The sequence below is a fragment of the Alligator mississippiensis genome, chromosome 3 (genome assembly GCF_030867095.1).
Source record: "Alligator mississippiensis isolate rAllMis1 chromosome 3, rAllMis1, whole genome shotgun sequence".
Classification (NCBI taxonomy): domain Eukaryota; kingdom Metazoa; phylum Chordata; order Crocodylia; family Alligatoridae; genus Alligator; species Alligator mississippiensis.
In genome coordinates, this window is record NC_081826.1 from 188,474,782 (window position 1) to 188,495,087 (window position 20,306).

Sequence of the window (20,306 nt, forward strand, 5' to 3'; positions counted from 1 at the left end):
AAGCTGATTTTGCAGGCATTTCCCATCAGCCCTGCCTCTTGTCACTGATTTGCGAAGAGGTCCTAGGGGGAAGAGGGACAAGGCAGCGGCTGCCAGCTTGGCTGCCCTTTATGAAGCTCCATCCTTTGCCACTGATTGGCAGAGAGGCCCTGGGGAAGAGGCAGGACAAGGGGGCAGCTATCACCTTGGCTACTGGTTGCCCTTCATGCCATGCTGCTAGCTGGAGCCTTCCATTCCTGGGTGTGCTGCAAGTCAGCGAGGACCGCAGGCTCTCACTGGGAAGCCAGCAATTCATTTTTATTAAGTTGTTTGAGTTGATTTCACTGACAATCGCAGATTTCAGTTTCCATGAAACCCACAAAATTGCGAATTGAGTGGTCCCTAGCTATAACTAACTTAAATGTAATAATTTCTTTATGGATTAACAAATCTCAAAATGACATAATGACAAAAAACTGTAAGGAAAAGGCACACATGATCTATGAAATGATTCTATCCAAGGAGACTGAAAAAGTTACACTTTGTGGAAAAGAGACAAATGAGAATAATAGAAATATATAAAAACATAAATCATCTGGAAGAAGTGAATACAGAACTGTTATTTACTTTGCCTCATAATATAAGAGCTAGGGAATACCTAATTAAACTACTAGGCAACAGGTTTAAAACAAGCAAAAGGAAGGGGGGGGGTTGTTTTGGTTTTTTACACAATACCCAACTTAACTACAGGTGCTCCTCACTTAACGACCTACCTGTTTAACGACCGCACGGACTTACAACCAGCTCTCTGAGCAGTCGGTATTGTGGAAACGGCGTGCCGCAGGTTCAGCACGGCGAGGCGGACAGCTCCCACGCTCGCAGTCTGGGCGGGGCGGGGCGCACAGAGCAGGCTTTCCTCACCAGGGCTGGGACCAGGGCAGCTCCGCCGGCTCCCACCTGCCTGCAGGCGTGAGGGCAGCAGGGCGGAGGTCCTGGAGCGGCCCCGGGGCCGGGAGCGCTGGGGCCGCGACGCATGCACGCCCGCCTGCTGTAAGGCGCCAGCCCGGAGCGCGAGGGCAGGGCGGGCTCTTGCTCCGCCAATGCCGTTAGGACCCGCCCGCCCCAGCCCGGGGCCTCGCGGGGGCCAGGGCAGCAGCAGCGCCGGGCGCCGCGCTCCAGAGGAGGCAGCCCCCTCCCCGGCCGTGCCAGTGCGGCCACGGGGTAAAATGCCTTCGTGCTCCAACTATGGCATGGGTCTGACCCCGAGCCAGAGATGCCAGAGCCTCCAGCCAGGCCACTCCCCGCCGGAGCACTGGCACAGCCCAGCCCAGCCAGTACCCAGTGCCCCGGCGGAAGGCTTGACACCCCCAGCCCAGGTCACAGCAGCCGGGGGAGCAATGCCCCCGGCCCCACGCAACCACAGCCGGCAGGGCGCAGAGCAGCCCCGCGCGCGGGTCTGGAGGGTGGGTTTAAGGGCAGTGGTTAGTTCTGCCTGCCGGGGCCAAGCTTCCCTCCTGCTCCCTGGTGCCAGCTCCTTCCCTCTCTCAGCATCCTCTTCCCACCAGCCCTGGCTTCAGGGCCAAATGCTGCCCTGGTGCTGGCAAGAGTGGGGGAGGGAGCAGCTCGGCCCCCCGCCCCAGGGACGCGGCTGCCAGCACACGGTCCTGCGGGGAGCACTTTGCTGCTCAGAGCCGGACCGTTTCCACAATACGTACGAAATGTATTGTGGAAACAGCAGCACGGAGTCTCAAGCCAAGGCACGCAGTATCAAGGGGCGGCTCCTCGCTTATCGACCAATTCGCTTAACGACCTAGTCGCAGGAACAGAACTCGGTCGTTAAGTGAGGAGTGCCTGTAGTGCCACAGTATTTTGTGTAGGCCAACAATATCAATAAAGGGGCAATTAGGGATATGAAATTCATGGAGGCAACTGTCAATCTGAGACAACGAAACTCAATCAGATAGAACTGCTGTCTCAGAACATTCTAAAACCTATGTCTGGTGGTAACTGGGAGGGCATGATGGGGCACTGGTCATTCTGCAGAGGTCCTGCTTCTTGTATTCTTCCTTTAAAACAGCCACTACATGATATCTGCTTAGACAGATTCTTGGTCTGACCCAATATGGAAGTCGTTTTGGTCTTAGTGAAATTATTAAATATTCTATTAGTTTTTCCATCAAATTTCTATTTTCAAATATTTGTAACTTGGCTTTAAAAATTTGTTTGGGAATAGTATCTGACAGAAACTATATAACCTGGGGCCAAACTGAACTTTTAAAAAACAATTTGGCTTTCAATCCATTTAACAGTTTCAGAAGTGGAAAATGGAGGCGAAGAGAAACCACCTTTGGTCTATATTTTCTGTCTGCATTATAACTACATAGGTAATATAAAAACATGCAAATGATTAATGAAAAAAACAAGGCTCTTTCAGGATTAAAACAAATTAAGTACTCTTAAAAGCTTTTTAAATTGTTTAACGCACATAAATTATAAATTTATTTCTTTCATGGAGTAGTAACATGGTTACTGTCACCATGGATAAATACAATGAAAAAAATACATCAGATCATCAATAATTCATGCTAACAACTGGGAGACCTATTGTGAATTATTTCATTTTGAGGCATTAATGAATAAGTGAACAAACATTGCAAATAAGCAAGATTAATGCATCACAAGTACTTTGCTCATTTATTTTGACAACTGTATGGTAATTTAGCTTTATTTATGTTAATGTTTTTTTATAACTGAGCTTAAATGCATTGTAGTAAAGCCAGTAAAAGTAACATCTTAACAACACAATGCCTGCTACAATACTTTGTTCCAAAACTGGATCCATCTAGATGAGGGCCAAATCATTGCAGTATCTGAACCAAATATCTGTAATGATATCTTTTTATTTAGGGAAAGAACTCAAATACTATGTTGATGGATGGTAGGCCTTCTTATGCTGAGGTTAAAGATGATCAAAACAGGAAGGGGAGCAGGTTAAATATTATCACTCATGCTGGTGTTGTGTATATGACTTGGATTAAAAACTGAAGACCTGAATATGTTCAAAAGTTCATGGACCCAAGGAGACCAAAGTCAGGGAAAAAATTACACACAGGTGCTCTGACACAGAGCCCATTTCTCTAAAGAAATATATTTCTTTGCCTTCAACCTTCTATCCTATTCATACAGCCAATGAGGTTTCATAATGGCAGAGAACTGATAAAGCCATTTTGCACAGCTGACGTATGTAATGATTTTATTACGAGCCACAAACATGCCTGTAAACCACACATCATGCAAAGAGGGACGTAACAAGTAAAAAGGCCAAAAACAAGAGGAAGGACACTTAAAACAGCTTGGTTTTCATTACTCAATATGTTGAACTATCCTGTATTTCTGATATAAGAGAATTTCAGAAATAAAAAGAGCCTTCATTGGATCGGCATTTCTCAATTGGCACTGCCATTCTTTACAGAGCATAGTGTTAGCACCAATGAGTTTTCTGATGGCTGTCGAGTCCAATGCACATGTGACAGTCCCACCCACGGGTAGGGCACACCCATGCACTAGCAATGCTCTGAATCTGAGCAACAGATTATTTCCTTCTCTGATGCCGGTCATCACAAAACGTGATCCAGTCTGCCTTGCGGTGTCTCATTCTAGTTGCAAGCTGACTCCGCCAACACAAGTGGCATGCTGCACTCCTTTCCCAATAATCCACAAAGATTCCAAAGGATGCTAAGTCATCTTTGAAAGCATCCCTAAATCGGGCAGTGGCTTGCCTCTATTCCTAGACCCTTCACGAGCTTCAGAGTATAGCACATTCTTTGGGATCCTGTGATCCGGCATTTGCTCGACGTGACCAAGCCACTTGAGTCTGGTCTTACTAATCAACATTCCCATGGATAACATACCAGCATGATTTAGCACTTCTACAGTTATCACCCAGCCTTGCCATCTTACTTGAAGAATTTTACACAAGCATCTGATATGAAAGCTGTTTAGTCTTTTGATATTTTTGGCACAGGTCATCCATGTGTCTGAGCCATATAGAAGAGTAGATAAAACACATGTCTCAAATACAGATTTTTCTCTTTAGTTGACAGTTTGTTATTGTTCCAGGCTCTGTCTTGCAAAAAACCAAAGTTCCTGGCTGCTTTGCCAATTCTACTAGTGAGCTCAGCCTCCAGATCTACAGTGCTGGTAATAGTAGAACCAAAGTAGAAAAAATGGTCAATTGGTTGACCAATTTTTCAGCATTTTTACATTGGTGGTAAAGCAACAAATCACAAGCTTCTGCATATGCACTGGCTAATACTGTCACCCTGGAGACAACATACTAAGGAAGAAGCCACCATGAAGTTCCTGGCTGATCATTTCAAACTTGCTTAGCTAATTGTCAAGCCATACTCTTGGACAATGGTTTCATCTTGGAAATTTAGAAGCTGCAGCAAGTGCAGAACATGGTGGTCTACCTACTGATAGAGGTGGATTACCAGGAGCATATTACTCCAGCACTGCAGTCTGCACTGGTTTCCTGTAGCTTTGAAGGTGCAATTCAAGATTCTGGTCTTGACCTATAAAGTCCTATATGGCCCAGGGAACCAAAGGAACCACCTCCTCTCTTATGCCCTAAGGTCAGCCAAGAAAAACCACCAGCACCAAGTTTGCTTGCCAAAACATGTGGGAGGTCATTCTCAGTTATTGCTCCTTACTTCTGGAACTCCCCCTTGAGGCCAGCCAGAGCCCAACCTTAGCTATCTTTCAGAAGCAGTGTAAAACTTTTTAATTAGGACGGGCTTTTAGTAGGTGGGGTTCAGCTCTGGGTGTTCTTTGGGGAGCCATTTTTTTATTGCTTTATCATTTTACTGTAACAGCTTTTAGGACTTTGTTACTGTAAGCCACCCTCAGCCTTTTTGGGGAGGGCAGCATAGAAATCAAATAAATAAATAAATATACTACTGTATAGTACCAGGGCTGGCTACTTCCAAAGGAAGTCATATGAGGACATCTAAATTTGAGGCTGCACACTGTTCTTCAAAGAATCAATGCATAGACTCTCTGGGAGAGAGAGAAGGAAAGATCAGGATTACCTTATACTACAGGAATTGTCCATTTTATAAATTCTGGGAACCCAGCATGGCCTTCCATTGTAAAACAAGCATAGAAAGGACCTACTCCAAAAATCCTTCTAATGCAATCAAAACTATGCAGCCTGGTTTCTAAAAGCTATTACTACATTTACCATACTACTCCCAATATAAAATAAAATTATGGTCTGAGTTTTATTTTAATAAGGTTACATAAAATGCTAATTTAATTAATAGGAATTCTCTCCACAGTAATTTCTGAATAGCACTGAAGGTAAAATAAAATGATCAAATCCTAATTAAAAATAAAAATCCAACTGCACTGTAGCAGTATAATCAATACAAATTATGTTATTTAAATATAGCAAGATTTAATTAAAGAGTTTACATTAAATTTGTTCTCTTTGGATTTAAGACTCTCCAAACTCAAAATGTTTTGTAACAAATATTCTACATGGCATGGCAGTGAAAATATAATTTCACTTCATTCTGAAGTGAAGTAACAGTATGTAAATTAGGGGTTTAGGTTGTAGCCGTGTTGGTCTAAGGATATAGGCAGACAAGGCTCCTTGGGTGAATTTGATATCTTTTATTAGACCAACCTAAATGGTTGGAGAATAGTTATTAAGCAAGCTTTCGGGTTCAAAAACCCTTCGTCAGGCTAAGGATACTGCAGCAGTTGCTGCGTGCTCTTCCTGGATGGAATGAAAAGTAAACAAGCCAGGGGCAGGGCTGGGCTGGGCTGGGCTGGGGAGTCAGTTGCCAGGCAGATTGTAATGTATCAAAAATCCAATGTCTACCTTTAGTCCCTGATCTCTAGTATCCAGCAGGTTGATGAAATGGAGCTCATAGGCTCGTCTCTGGGATGTGTTGTGTAAATTAACCTTGAGGATCAGGACTGAGAGATTGGAGAGAGTGTGGCCCTCCTGTGAGAAATGTGCTCCCACCAGTAATTGGGTGTTTCTGTCTTTGATGGATTTCCGGTGTGCATTCATTCTGGTGCACAGTTGTTGTCTGGTCTCTCCTACATATCTTCCATCAGGGCATTTGGTGCATTGGATGAGGTATACTACATTCTTGGAGGTGCAGCTGTAAGATCCTGGGATGCTGATGGCTCTGTTGTGGGGTGTAGTAATAGTGGAGGTGGTGGAGATGTGGGGGCAGGTTTTGCATTTCTTGTCATGGCACGGTCTGGATCCTTTTGGTGTGTTCTGGGGTTGAGGAAGTTTGCTTCTTGTGATGAGGTTGGCGAGGTTTGGTGCTTGTCTGAAGGCTAGGATGGGTGGCACTGGGAAGATTTTTTTAAGAATAGGGTCTTTTTCTAATATGGGTTGCAATTTTTTGAGGATTTTCCGTATAGGTTCAAGGGATGGGTGATAGGTCATAACCAGCAGTGTGCGATTTGTGGGTGTTTTTCTTCTGTACTGCAGCAGTTCTTCACATGGTAACCAGGTGGCTCTTTCAAACGTGCGATCTATCTCTCTGGACGAGTGTCCTTGTTGGGTGAAAGCCTTTTTAAGATTGGTGAGGTGGCGATCCCGGGTGTTCTCTTCAGTACAGATGCGGTGGTATCTGAGGGCTTGGCTGTATATCACAGCTTTTTTGGTGTGTTTCGGGTGATTGCTGGTTTTGTGCAGATATGTGTGTTGGTCTGTGGGTTTCTTGTATACTGTGGTCTGTATTTTACCCTTCTGGATACTGATCATTGTGTCTAAAAAGGGGATGTTGGTGCTGGAGTATTCTAGAGAAAGTCGGATGGAGGGATGGTGACTGTTGAATTTCTGGTGGAACTCAATTAGAGATTCCTGGTTCTCACTCCAAATGATGAAGATGTCATCGATATATCGTAAGTACAGCAAGGGTTTGATGGTGCAGTTCCTGAGGAAGTCTTCTTCCAGATGGCTCATAAAAAGGTTGGCATACTGTGGGGCCATTTTAGTGCCCATAGCTGTTCCCATCGTCTGGAGGAAGTGTTGATTATTAAAAGTGAAATTGTTGTGTGTGAGGGTGAAGTGTATAAGCTCAGTATGTATATTAGTAACATTATTTCTGATTCTGTTGCATACAGGCATCCATCAACAATACAGCATAACAAAAAGTCCAATGCGGTTTCAATGTTTTCAATGCTGATTCTGTAGCCCATCCAATAACTGTGAACCATGTTGCTCAAAATGACTGGATGTCAGGCCTTGAAGCTGGAGCCATGGCCTGCCACGCTACAGGCTGTCATGACCCAAAGGTCTGATTTTTTTTGTGTGTGCTTCGGCACTCGAATTATCCCCGTGGGTTTGCAGCTTCACTGCACGAAGGAGTTCTGCTGCACAGAGAACCCGCATGCAAAGGAGAGTTCCCGCCACTTTGCAGCTATCTTTGCAGGGTGCATTTCCTTTGCAACACAGAAATGCACGGTGCAAAGGAGTTCCCGCTCGTCATATGCAAATTCGTGCCCCGCAATTGGCTAGTGCTAAATTATTCCCACGTGGCGGCTAGCGATTGGCCTGCTAGCTGTATAAGAGGCTTGAGCAGTTTCTGCCCAAGCCGAAGAGGACTCCACATCCATCTCGTGGGGACTCTGGGTGTGTGCGGCAGGGTAATAGAAACCCTGTGTGTTGCCCAGAGGAGTTTGGCGGCCTGATCCACCGCCCACCTCTTCCAGTCTTCGAACGGAGCCTACTATAAGACGTACCGACGAGTTTGATGCGCGCTTGTCCTGGACATCCAGAGTTCTGTCTACGTGGAGCCTAGCAACCTCCACGTGATTGTTCGTGTTCTGTCTGCGTGGAGCCTAGCAAACTCCACGTGTGTTCGTGTTTTCTGTTGTAACCGCAACTCAAGCAAGTTCTCAGCCTGCACCGCGACCATCTCGGTGTAAGTAAACAATCTTAAAATCAAGCGTTACGTGTCCGTGCCTAATTCTAGCTCGGCGACCTCCCTCTCCGACCCGGCCTGCCCGGGCTGCCGGCCACAGCCCGCATGCAGAGCAACGAAAAGGGCCCAGGGCCTGACCCCGCCCGCACATGGCGACGAGGATGGGATCAGGAGAGGGTTCGCTAGAGTTAGAATTAGTTGAGAACTGCCCTTGGAGAAGTGGGAGACGCAGCGTAGCAAGCATCGCAGAACTGGAGGCGCACATCGCGTACCACCAGGCGGGTGGAACAGGCAGGAGATGTGTCCGGGGACACCTTTCGTTAAGGGGAGAAGAAGGAGCTTCCGAAGTCAGAGCCCTAGAAGGGAAAGAAGTGTCTGCACCCCGCGGCATTCGGGTGTTTCATGAGTGATGAGCGGGTCCTGTATAGGCCCCTCGATGCTGTAACCCTTGCCGAAGTCGACCCGGCGAGCGCAATAAGCCCGACCCCCACCTGGGAGTGTGTCCGTTGCTCACGGTGTGCCCGAGAGATGGGAGAGACGATGCCAATCGGCTGGTTTTCCCCTTGCATGGTGGTGCCTAGACTGAGGGGTCGAGATCGTACGTCCGAGCTCCGCGAAGACCCGGAGACGGAGGACCGCGCCGTAAATGAGAGAGTGGTCCTACGGTGCGACAAGGGGGGAAAACTAAATGCAACCTTTCAAACTATGGCTGATTTAATGAGTGAAACTTTAAGCTTAAAGACCCAGCTGCATATGGCCGTTCGGGCGGTCTGTGAAGCGGCTGAGAAAGGGGATCTTAAACTGCCCCAACAAGATGGCACCGAGCAGAGGGAAGACCACGTGGAGAAGCCGGAAGAGAGGGATGGAGCTTTGGGAGAGCCCGCGAGGTTTCGGCCGGTAACTCCGCCCAGCTACGCAGCATCAATTCTGCCAACCACGCCCCTTTGCCGAAGGGAGGGGGAGTCAAGCAGAGGAGTGCATCCACCCCTGCCGCCTGAAACAACAACCACCCCCACTGTAACAATGACTACAGCTCCGACAGAAACAGCAACGACAACTCGCGAAGAAATTGATCAGCCTGCAGTATCAAGCAGCCCAGTCATCGGTCCGCAGAGTGCAGTTCAAGCTACCACCTATTACGCTCGTTCCAGAGCCAAACTGCAGAATTTGTGTAGAGAATCCAGGATCCGACCCGAAGAAACTCTGGCTGTGTGGTTGGGACGTCTGGTCGTGGAACTTGGGTCCGACCTCCTGGGCCAGGAAGCAAGCTTCTTGGTGAGACAAGCTTCATGGAGTAGGGGACATGTCACCGACATCGACATGGTGGCGTTTAGCGTCCACTGGCCTATTCCGATTCCAGCGCTTGTGGCACGAGCGATCGAACAGAAGGCCCATGCATGGCACGACGGACGACCAGAGCATACCGGTGCAGAACAGCTTGTACTGGCTATTATCGGAGTTTCGTATTGCGCCTGGAACCCAAGAGAATGCACGTTGGGACTAACACCGCTCCAACAAATGTGACCATGGCCTCACCGTCACCTGTGAGACCCTGGAACCGTTCCAGTGACCCTTGACAGCATAGATAGTTGTCTTAAGGTTTACGGGCAAAGAAACATCGTGGTTTTGTGGATTGTGCTGAACCCACTGGTCGATCATCCTGTGAGTAGTCTCCTTCATCAGTTGTCAAGACTGCGCGTCCTAATGGAGCCAAGACTGTCCAGTGATCGGGAGTGTCAACGCCCGACTGAGGCTCAAAACACAAAACACCGCGAATCCGAGCGTCCAGTATTACGCCAGCAAACGCAAGAGGAGAGATACATGTTTGGATTCCTCCTACAGCGTTCTGGACTTAATAAGAGACAGCTTCAGATTTTGGGAGACGCGGGACAATGGCAGCTAGCCTACGAGTTAGGTTTTCACTATCTAGAAGAAGGAGACGATGACTCCTCGACGATTTCGTCGAGTTGCTGAGTCGGAAAAGAGAGAGAGCTGTTCAGTATAAAATCGTGTTTACATATCTGTATTTAATAATAATGATAAGTTTAATCGACTGCATTATCGTGCGGTCCTGTGTGATTTTATAAATAGTAGTGAATAACCATTTTAAGAGAGTTCTTTTACAGATCAGGGATTCGGACTGCATGGTGGAGAGAGGCCCCGAGAGGGACAACATCACCGAAAGGAACGAAGGCCTGACGCGCGATTCCACCATGACACCCACCGAAGTCATGATAGTTCAGTTTTTTGTTATGAATGTGATTTTATGTATATGTGTGTGTGTCGGTTATTATTTGATTCGATCCCTTGAGGATGAACTTTTATCGTTGACTGATTTTGTTTTTGCTCGTTTAGTTTCGCGAACTATTGACAGAGCTGTTAATAACCCGGATGATAGGTTTGAAGTATAATTCTATTGTGCCTTCAGCAAGGGGGGATGTCATGACCCAAAGGTCTGATTTTTTTTGCGTGCGCTTCGGCACTCGAATTATCCCCATGGGTTTGCAGCTTCATTGCACGAAGGAGTTCTGCTGCACAGAGAACCCGCATGCAAAGGAGAGTTCCCGCCACTCTGCAGCTATCTTTGCAGGGTGCATTTCCTTTGCAACACAGAAATGCACGGTGCAAAGGAGTTCCCGCTCGTCATACGCAAATTCGTGCCCCGCAATTGGCTAGTGCTAAATTATTCCCACGTGGCGGCTAGCGATTGGCCTGCTAGCTGTATAAGAGGCTTGAGCAGTTTCTGCCCAAGCCGAAGAGGACTCCACATCCATCTCGTGGGGACTCTGGGTGTGCGCGGCAGGGTAATAGAAACCCTGTGTGTTGCCCAGAGGAGTTTGGCGGCCTGATCCACCGCCCACCTCTTCTCGTCTTCGAACGGAGCCTACTATAAGATGTACCGACGAGTTTGATGCGCGCTTGTCCTGGACATCCAGAGTTCTGTCTACGTGGAGCCTAGAAAACTCCACGTGATTGTTCGTGTTCTGTCTGCGTGGAGCCTAGCAAACTCCACGTGTGTTCGTGTTTTCTGTTGTAACCGCAACTCAAGCAAGTTCTCAGCCTGCACCGCGACCATCTCGGTGTAAGTAAATAATCTTAAAATCAACCGTTACGTGTCCGTGCCTAATTCTAGCTCGGCGACCTCCCTCTCCGACCCGGCCTGCCGGCCACAGCCCGCGTGCAGAGCGACGAAAAGGGCCCGGGGCCTGACCCCGCCCGCACACAGGTGACCACCCAGACTGGTCAAAGCTGCTCTGAAACCTCCAGCAGGGCCGAGCCTTCTGTCTATTCCCTGGCGGTGGAGTGGCTGGCTAGGGTCAGCTGACTCAGAACAGGAAGTGTTTGAGCAACATGGCTCAATGTGATCCCAGACTGCTTAGCTGTTCCCTTGGACTTGTGCTCTGATTCTGCTTTCTGTTTGATCTCCCAGTATCTCTACCCAGCTTGCTCCCTGACTCTGCTTTCTACCTAATCTCCTGGCTTCCTGACAACTTGTTTCTAGACCCCATTCTTGGATACACCTCCTGGCTTCTTGACCCAGCTTGCCATGGATTCTGCTTGCTCCTTCTGACCCCAGTCAGCACCTCGATCCTTCAGTAGCCCCCAGACCTGGCTGCCCACAACCTGGCATGACACTGAGTGGTTCTAATGAAGTTACATCTTGCCACATACAGAGATAAGTACTTTTTGGTGCATATATGACAGAAAAATATCTCAGGGAAAATATTCACCTGCCTACAAAAACATAGGGGGCACCTTCCATAAACCCTTCCATGTATTATTCAATAAACCACAAGCTTTATAAGAAGTCCATTTCAATTAATTACTGGTACAGCAATTAGCATGTCTAAAACAAATTAAAATGGATGATAAAGTAACTGATTGAAGAAGACAGACATTTTAATCTCACAGCCTTTCAAACTGTTTTTAATCAGCACTACCTGCTTCTTCCATCAGACCTGATGAAGAATTCATTACATTTGAAAACTTGTCTAAGTCTATCCCAGCCATACAGTTGGTCCAATAAAAGACATCACCCACAACAATCCTTGCTTCTCTCATAATTCCTGAACCCTCACAACTACAACATCACTAACAATGGGTGGTCTGATTTTCTGAGATTCTACCTCTCCTGGCTGTGAAATATGTGAATATGCTGAATGTACATTGTGTTAATCTAAAGTTATTTTTCCATTGAAAATGCTAATGGGAATGAATACATAGTTTTACTTTATGTTTCCAATATATTCTGTACTTGCCAGTTTATGAGCACTCTACCATAACTTGCGACTGGAATCATTTATTTCCATATTACCTTGGAGAAACATAACAATGGCTCCCAATGAATTCAGTCAGAATTGAGTGCTAACACCCATGAAAAGCAGGGTTAAATTTAAGTATTTTGGAAGAAATAAATAAATGTAACAACAACAAAACGGCTCTTACAGTTAAAAAACAAGTTATTCTTTTGTCCCAGTAAGAAATGCTACAAGAATGATCTCTCTCAAGGTACTTCTATCTTCTATTCTAGTTGAAGCTAGAAAATCCAAAAGGCGTGTAATTAAAAGGAGGGCTGACAAGGGCTTTAAACCAGGCATGTCCAGGGGAGGGAGGGTAGATTTCACTGCTGTACACAAATCCTCTGGCCAAGATGACCCAAAGGAGGACTTCCAAGTAGGGGACATCCAGAGGAGTACTAACACCCTTAGGCATGAAGTGAGCAGGAAACCTGACATGATTAGCGGTGAACTCAGGTATCTTTATGGGAACTCCAGAAGCATGGGCAACAAACAGGACGAACTGGCACTCCTGGTAGACAAGGAATTTGACCTCACTGGGCTGATGATACATATGACTAGGCAGTGGACATTGAGGGATATAAACTCTATAGGAAGGATTGGGTTGGGAAGAAGGGAGGTGGTGTGGCCCTCTATATGAAAAAGCGGTACCCCTCCCTGCAGGTCACACTTGATTGGAGGGACAGGTCCCTTGAGACCCTCTGTGTCAAGATGCAATGGGGCTCAGGAAACGGGGACCTGATGTTAGGATTATACTATAGCCCTCCCTACCAAGACAGGAGAACGATCAGACATTCTCCAGGGAACTGACGGAGGCAACCAACACCAAAGACCTGATTGCCATGGGTGACTTCAACTACCAACAACTGTTGGGAAGACCATTCAGCCAGCTCCAGAGAGTCAACCAACTTCCTGGCAGCTATCAACGACCTGTTCTTGACACAGACTGTGGAAGGACCAACTAGGGGTAAACCCACTCTGGACTTAGTGCTGACCAAAAGGGAAGACATGGTAGGTGGCCTGAAGATTGGAGGTGCTCTGGGCAACAGCAACCACAACCTGATTAGATTCATCATCCTCTGAAAGACAGGGAACTCAGCCAGTAGAACAGAAGTCCTAGACTTCAGAATGGCAGATTTTGGTAATCTCAGGAGTCTACTTAGAAAGGCCCTCTGCAACCATCAACTGGATGACTTGGGAGTTCAGGATCACTGGAGCTTCCTTAAGGAAGCAATTCTCACTGCTCAAAAAGAGGCCATCCCCACATACTCAAAAAGCAGGAAAGGGGCCAAGAGTCATCAGGGAACTTTTGAAAAAGAAAAAAGCATATAAACAATGGAAAAACAGTTCAGCATCCAGAGAGGAGTACAATCACATGGCAAGGGTCTGTAGGTATGAGACGCAGAAAGCCAAGGCAGGCATGGAGATCAAGCTGGCATCCAAAATAAAGGACAACAAAAAGTCCTTTTATAGTTACATAGGGACCCCTACTGAATTCAGGGGGAGGAGGGCAGCCCACAGGTGATCCCCACGAAAAGGCAGAACTCCTAAATGCTTACTTCACACCAGTGTTCCTGAAATCAGATGGGAACTGTTCATCTGTCCAGGGGCCCAGGGATTATGGGGAAGACAACAGCCTACATAAAATCAGTCCTAAACAGGTAAAGCTACTCTTAGATCATCTGAATGTGTTCAAGTCTGCTGGGCCAGATGATTTGCATTTGAGAGTCCTGAAAGAACTGGCTGAGCTCATAGGAGAGCCTCTGGCAAAGCTGTTTGAAGAGTCGTGGAACTTGGGAGTGGTCCCGAAGAACTGGAAGAGGGCTAACATCGTACCCATCTTTAAGAAAGGGAAAAGGGACAATCCTGCAAACTACAGACTGGTCAGTCTAACCCCAGTTCTGGGAAAAATCTTTGAAAAAATTGTCAAGGAGGCAATCAAGCACAAGCTGGTAACTGGTGGAGTATTAAGAAGCAACCACCACAGATTTGTCAAGGGCAGGTTATGCCTAACAAACCTGGTGTCCTTTTATGACCAGGTAACTAATCAGGTTACATGAAGTTGACATCATTTACCTAGACTGCAGCAAGGCCTTCAGTACCCTTTCCCATGAGATCCTTTCAATTAAGCTGGACGTTACTGGACTAGACCAATCTACAGTGAGGAGGGTTGGCAACTGGCTCAGAGGCCGATCCCAGAGAGTTGTAAACAATGGGATGGCCTCATCCTGGAGGGCCATCTCCAGTGGTGTCCCCCCGGGATCAGTGCTTGGGCCCATGCTCTTCAACATCTTTATCAATGACTTGGATGAAAGGGTGGAAAGAACAATGATTAAGTTTGCAGACAACACCAAGCTGCAGGAAAATGTGGACACATACCTAAGGATAGGGTAAGGATCCAAGATGACCTTAACAGACTGGTCCTATGGGTTGAACACAATCACGTGAGGTTCAATAGGGACAAGTGCCAGTTCCTTCATCTAGGTAGGAAGAACCTTCAGCATATCTATACTATGGCTGGTGGTCCACTGGCTGGCACTATATCTGATGGGACCTGGGGGTGACAATCGACCAGAAGATAAATATGAGCCAACGATGAAGACAACAGCAGGGCAAATAGGACTCTGGCATGTATCAGCCAACGTATTGCAAACAGATCCAGAGATGCTCCTCCCCTCTATTCAGTGTTGGTGAGGGTACAGCCGGAGTACTGTGTCCAGATCTGGACACCACACTTCAGGAACGATATGAATAAGCTCAAAAGAGTGCAGAGAAGGACCACCCAGATGACCAGGGGCCTGAAGGATAGGCCCTATGAGAACAGACTCTGGGAACTGGGTTTGTTCAGTCTGAGCAAGAGAAGACTGAGAGGTGACTTGATAGCCACCTACAAGTATGTCAAGGGTGAACACTAAGATCTAGGGGAGCAACTCTTCAGAAAGGCACCTCCAGGGAGGACCAGGACCAATGGGCACAAGCTAACTGAGGAAAGATTTTGGTTGGACATTAGGAAAAGCTTATTTTCCATAAGGGTATCTAGAACCTAGAACACACTCCCAGCAGGGGTGGTGCAATCAGCATCCTTGGAGGTGTTCAGGAGGAGGCTGGACAAGCACTTCATTGAGCTTGTGAGCCCAATAACCTGCTGCCCATAGCAGGGGACCAGACTTGATGATCTTACAGGTCCCTTCTGGTCCTTTGATTCTACGATTCAAAAAAGTTGAGACTGTTGGCCAAACTCCAAAAATCAAGGATCAGTTCTTTCTTGAACAGAAACATGTATCCAGACTTGGCAAAAGCAAAGATTTTCCAAAGTGCAAATACTTCTTTATTTATTCTTGTTGGTCGAAATGCACAATGTATAATTTCTTTAAATAATGCTGGGTGGCCTTTTTTCAACTGCTTTCGTATACCTCCCCCCCCCCGCAGAAATAGCTATCACTTTTCTCTACTAAACAAACTGCATGTTGTCCAGATGGATACATGGCATGCACAAAAGGATAAAAACAATTATAAAACTAGTACATAATTTTCCAAATTGCTTTTTGTTAGCAGTCTCTGTCCACCAAATTCTTTCACACCACAATGGTCATAAGCTACCATTGGAAACTAAAATGCAAACAAGATGCCAGGCTTAACTGAGGTGCCTCAACACTGCTGGAAATAGGATGCAGAAAACATGAGTATGCTTTAAGTGAACACTGCAAACATTATTGAAGTAAAGCAAGTTTAAGAAACATTTCATGCAGCAATCGACCAGCTTAGTACAATAAAATCTGACGCACCCAATACCAAAACAGAGAAGTTATCCTTATCTGGCCCCTAAACTATATTATAGAATCACAACTAATCATAATACTTCCCAACCAACTTTCCCTAGCATTTTTCTAACAAATAATGTCTTCTTTGTAATTGTAATTGTTCTATAAACCTTCCATCCCCATGCCAGCCAACTACAAATCCAAAGAGTACTTCACCATTTTCAGAAAGGAACCATAACCACACTGGCCAAGCAGTACACAGTGGCAATAAATATTCAAAAAAAATCATTACAACCCCAACCAGGACTATCAAGTACACCAAATAATTTTTTTTTTTTTAAAGCCCAGGAACGGCCAACCTGTGATGTGTAACTCAAGTGGCTCAGGTAGCCAGTGTCTGACGCGTGGCAGATTGGGAAGGGAACACAAGGACAAAAAGCAGCAAGTAGAAAGCAGATGAACAAATTGGACAGGGAGCACAGTGCAAGGATCAGAAAGCAGAGCAATAGACCAGACAGGGAGCAGAAAGCTGAGAAACAGATGAGGCAGGGGAAGGATTTGAGTGACACTCAGGAATGGTGCCAGGCTCACCTTGTGACACCTGCCAAAAAAGTTGGCACCCCCCAACTTAATCAATCTACAGTAAAATATTCCATCCGTACACACTAGTGACCAGAGGTGTGCCCCAGAACCAGGAGGCACCAGCCTCCAAGCTGGGGACCCATGGGGGGGCCCCCCCCCAGACGCTCCCGATTGGACCCGGAAGTGGACCAGAAGTGCTTCTGGTCCACTTCTGGGCCTGCTGCTGAGCATACTGGGGAGCCCCCCATGCTTCTGTGGGACGCTCCATGCGCCCCAGCATCGCAGCATTCATGAGCACCTGCTACTTAGAGGTATGTAGAAAAAACACGTAAGGCCGTCTCTATGTCTGAATCACCAAATCTTTTCAAATCTCTCCGAATAGGTTTGGAGAGATTAAAGGGTCCTCCGATTCAATTTGGATTTGGAGATTTGGCCACCGAATCAGACCAAACTGAATCAAGGACCGAAGCTTCACACAGCCCTACTAGTCACCTGCTTAAAATGAAAGAAAATCCACAGCCCCAACAAAAGAAAACCTCAAATTAATCGTCCAGATACAAACCAAACTCAAAGCCTGGCATTTGGACAGACATGGGACAAAACTGGTACACACAGCAATACTAAGGTGCAGTTTCATGCAGCAGCTTGAAAGGGTTAGAGTTACAAGACTATCAGTCATCAGGCAACCCACAAACATAGGAAAGGGGTGAGTAAGGAGCAGCATGCCTGCTTCAGACGGTCTATAATGACAAAGAGTGAGGGAGATTCCCCCACAGCACATATGGACCCCAGGTACACATTTTTCTCCTGGTTCATGCAAAAAGGAGCCATGACAATGAAAAATTCTCAAATAAATGAACATGCCTTCAAGAAAATTCATCTCTTTGTGTGTTGAATGAGAACATTTTTATCACTTTTTATAATCACCAGTGCTTGTATCATACATAAGATTTGGTGAAATTTGTTGTTGTTGTTTAAGGACAAAATAGCTGAAAGAAAAAAAAACCTAACTGGAAAACCTAAAGAAAAATAAGGTGTACAGAGAATGAGCAAAGGATCCCTTTGGAAAGGGATCAGTTATGCCAGTTTCAGCATGAATTCTTGCCATCATCCTAAAAATGTTTTTTAAATTCTAATGTATACCAGTGGCAAAGGTCAAAACTGCTGAAAATGTGCTCCCCCCCACAGTTCATCAGCTTGATGCATTAGACAGGAGGTGTTCTTAAAAGAAGAGGAAGAAGAAGAATCCGTGTAGATGTGTCTGATGGATTTCTCTTCAAAAGTTTGCAAATTTGGCGCTGTGCTGCAACATATGGTGTGGTGGTATCTTTCTTTGCAGAAAACCAAGTGCTACGGAATGTTTTGGTAGAGATAAGCAACAACTCCTTAGATTCCTCCTCTCAGCAATCTGGTCAGACAGAATTGATGAATGTCGTAAATTGGCTTCCCTCTCTTTATGCCTAAGTCTAACAAAAACAGGAGCTGTAAGACTGAATGAATGTGAGGGATCAAGGGAAATATGTAAAAGCAATCCATCTGCCCATTCTGCTGTTAGTGCTTTACTATTACAACTAAATATACTTCTGCCAGGAACCTCAATGTATGGACTTGGCGCATTACCATTTTCTGATTTTCAAATAAATCCAATGCTAAGTTTTCACTGTTTCTGAATACAAAAGTTGGTCTCTTCCTGACATATATACCAATCACGTCAATCATAGTATTACATCTTAAGAAGAAACACTGATTTAGAACTTCCACAAACAAACTCCTTTACAGGATAACAATGTCATTTTCAGCCTTCTTTGCAAGATGCTCTGGATTTAGAGCTCAAACACAGAAACTCTGAATATGTCCTGCTTTCAAATGATGTCATGGTTTCCCTTTATAGATAGGTTACTATTGATGAATGGCTCACAGCCTTTCTTCTCTTCCTCCCATTCCTGTGTGCGCATTCCTACTCCCAAGCATTGTTACACATATACAGCATTCAGGTTTCACTAAACAGATTATAAAGAATTCTGGTGATAAATGGCAAATATTGTTGAATTTCTAACAAAGAAAATGAAACGTTAATATTTTCCTTGAGACATTTGAAGACCTTATAAAGAAAAATTAGAAAAAGTATAATATACAATAATTGTGTAAATCAAGACAAACTAAATGGTGACAGACAGACAGAGCAAACTAATCTAGAATGTCCTTAAGTAATTTATAAAGACCAAAACTATATAAAGTATATATCACCTTTTCAAAACAGCATGTATTCAGAAATCCAGCAAGCATATCCTATAAACTTTCTAGTCTGCATTTAGTTTGCCAGTTTCTGGTCACAGACTTATAAACCTGCAGGGTTCAAAACCAGCCAATATAATCTCTTCACCATGCTCTCAGCTTTGAATACCACAGAGAACAACTTCTACAGCCAAAAATGCTTTGGGAAATAATCAGCTTCTATAGAGCCATACTTCAGCCTAATTTGGCATTTTCAAAGCAGAGGGCTACTGCAGAGGTTGTACTTCAGACTCTAGGAACCCTAACTGTAAAGAAGATGGTGTTAATACTAAAAGCACAGAGCAAACCAAATCTCAAATGGATGTCAAGATACAAGTTAAATAGTTTGAATCTGGTCAGTTTTATATAACTGTATCAGCTCTCTTCAAATGGTAACTGGATTGGTCCAGAGCAAAGATGGACAAAAACCTGAACTGCCCAACAGAAGAAAGATAAGCCAATATGAATAGGAGGTTTTTTTCCAACATGAAATGCATAAAAAATGCCAATTCTCCTGCTAGGAGCAAATCTGATGGTTCCTGGCTAGCGAGTTTTGCCCCTTCATTCAAGGTCAGGTCGATCACAATATTTGGAGTCAGGAAGGAATTTTATCCCATGGTCAAATTGGTATAGACTGTGGGGGTTTTTGTCTTCTTCTGTAGCGGGGGGGGGGGGAAGAAGGGCATGGCCCTCTACCTGGGACCTCTTGAGCGTATGTATATTGACAACATTTTATAGAAGCAGGACACTGGCTGCTGTAGTTTCTCCTGTGACAGGTTAGGGTGCTAGGTCTACGTTGTATCAGGGATAAAGGTAGTCTTTATATAGAGTTTAGATTATGGTTGCATGGGTTGGTTTGAATAGGGATGATCCTGCCTCGCATGGGGTTGGACTAGATGACTTCTGGAGGTCCCTTCCAGCCCTACTTCTCTATGACTATCTCTCAAATCCAGTCCCTGTGCATGCTCTCTCATCCCACACGTGCGTGTGCGCACACACATCTGTAGGCTGAGAGAGCATGCAAAGAGAGCAGCATTGCATGCTGCATCATGCCTAAAAAAAAAGATTTAGAAAACCCCCTGTGAGTAGAGAATGGTACATTTAACTCAACTAATCTGAGTTCAGTTTCAAGGACAAAAACCCACCAAATGATCAATCTGTTCAGCCACACTATATAAGGGCCAGATCCTGTAATCCTTACCCAGATGAGGAATCCATTTCAATCAGTAAAGCTACTTCTATGAGAACTATCACATCTACGGTCTTACAGAACATAAGAAATCCTACACTGGGTCAGACCAATGATCAATCTAGCCCAGTAACCCATCTCTGACAATGGCAAAAGTAGATGCTATACAGGGACAGCAATGAACCAGGTCTCTCTAGCATGATCTACCCACTATTCAATACCCTCCCTGTCATCCACCATTACAGATTTAGAGATGCCAAAGGAAACA

The 20,306-nt window shown here is 45.5% G+C and overlaps 1 protein-coding gene across 3 annotated transcripts in view; it reads right to left on the reverse strand.

The window, feature by feature from the left end:
- KDM4C (lysine demethylase 4C) overlaps positions 1–20,306 on the reverse strand; it is a 490,147-nt gene that overhangs the window by 317,600 nt on the left and 152,241 nt on the right. The gene's annotated exons all lie outside the window — the stretch shown is intronic.